Here is a 2,096-nt window from a genome sequence, read left to right as displayed (position 1 = left end):
TGATGATGATGATGATGATGATGATGATGATGATGATGATGATGTTGTTGTTGTTGTTGTTGTTGTTGATGATGATGATGATGATGATGATGATGTTTTGTTGTTGTTGATGTTGTTGTTGTTGCTGCAGCTGCTGCTGGTGTCCAAAATATCCGTTCTCATATGAAAGGGGTTAAATTAATTATATCAGACATTCTAAAGCGGACCATTAACCTGGCTTTATGCTGTCGTAGTGAAGGGGCTAATAATATACCACATTAGTCACTTGAATATCATATTGCATTTTTATTATTATTACTGCGTCGTAACAATTTAAACCAGCCAAGGAAAGCTTTTTTAAAACTGGAGAGGTTATATACAGTCTTCCTTACTCCACTGAGAACGAGAGAACTTTCCTACGCTGAGTAATAATTGCATGGTGGTAGCGAGAATAAACTGAAAAATACATCATTCTAGTGGTTAAATAACATGACTCATCTCTTATATTATCCTTGCTTTTGCCTGGCGATTTTGCTAAACCTTGGGGAAGCCTTTCGTAGTGAAGGTTTAGAAAGTAGCTCTGTTAATCTTTTCAGTATCGTATATACACATTTTAAGTGTATTTTTGCTATCACAAAATGATTTTTTTTTTAGCTTAGGGGCGATTTCTCAGTATAGCATTGAGAAAGCCTCCATTAACTCTTTCAGTGTCACGCCATTGTCAATAATATTTATGTTCTTTTTACCTGCACAAGATTTTAGCCAGCTTAGGAAAGACTGCTAAACAGAGGGGTTAGATATTAACTTCCATTAACCTTTCACTATTAGGCAACTTTTCTAAGCAAAACTAAATCGTCGGGATATAGCAAGAATATCATAAAGAAATATGTCAGAGTATTGGCAGGATTAATGAAAACTTTCCACCCCCGTCACTGCAAGACATCCCCCTTAACCTGCCTTAGCACCGTATGGAGGCAGCGAGAACACCGTGCCGAAGACGCCATCGTATTATACAGTAGGAGTGAACTCTTTCAATACTCTCACCTAATGTCTGTGTTATTCTTGTTATTTCCAGACGATCTCAATAACTTTATAACGTACTTTTCGACCTGGAGAGATCAAACAATTACTACGTTCATTATCCATTTGATACAAGAGGTGTTTCCAAAGTTCAATAAAGGGGTCTGGAGTAGTAAGATAAAAAAAAAGACATCATCGGATAGAAGGAAATCGTCTGGAGACAACAGAAATACTAAAAGAAAAAGAATAATCAGAAAGTCTCAGGCTTATCTAGGCATGAACCCGGTGGACTGCAGGCTGATGTTGCACTTCTGAAGTCTACCACCTTCCTTTTGGGGGACAGGGAGGGAGGAGAACTACACTCTTACAAGCACGCCACTGGACCTTCCGGCAATATCGGTGTCCCCACGTAAAGGCGTCCCTCTGCAGCACCAGCCAGGGTACTAAATGGGTGAAACTTATCTCCAAAGACCAGTATAAATTACCCTCTAAATTGGACCATTAGTCTAGCTTTACGCTGAACAGGTTCTCCATTTTCAGGTTGGGTGACTCTGGGGCTTTATTCTCTCTCTCTCTCTCTCTCTCTCTCTCTCTCTCTCTCGTTTCAGATTATTTTTTCATGTCTGTTCCTGTAAAGTCCGGTTTTTTCCTCATCACGTCTGTTTTGCATTTTCTGAATTTGTTCGTCACTCTTTTTAGTTACCTTTCCTCCTTTGCTTTTTTTTTTTTTTTTTTTATCCGCAGCGTTATATGTTTGGCTCAGTTTGTTTATCTGTCTGTCTGTTAGTAACATTATGGAAGAACTTTTGGTTGAAATCGTGTCAAATTCCGACTACTTATTTAGGACCATCAGGGGAATAATTAACTCACTATTGTGCTAAATAAAGTCAAACGTCAAGGTCACATGACACGATCAAAGAATCGGCTCTTTCATTGACTGTTTCTGTATCAAATATGCAGGACGAGGGTGTTGCACTCTGTAATGCTCTCTCTTGTTAGGTCTCCATACCACAGTCTCCTCCCCCAGTTTCTCTCTTCTTTCTTCGTCCTTTCTTTCTTCATCAGTTTGCTTCAAACGTGGCACAATTATTCCTGGA

The sequence above is a fragment of the Coenobita brevimanus genome, chromosome 109, assembly GCF_032717465.1.
Source record: "Coenobita brevimanus isolate Jiangsu-jjx chromosome 109, ASM3271746v2, whole genome shotgun sequence".
Lineage (NCBI taxonomy): Eukaryota > Metazoa > Arthropoda > Malacostraca > Decapoda > Coenobitidae > Coenobita > Coenobita brevimanus.
Note: the sequence above shows the minus strand (reverse complement) of the source record.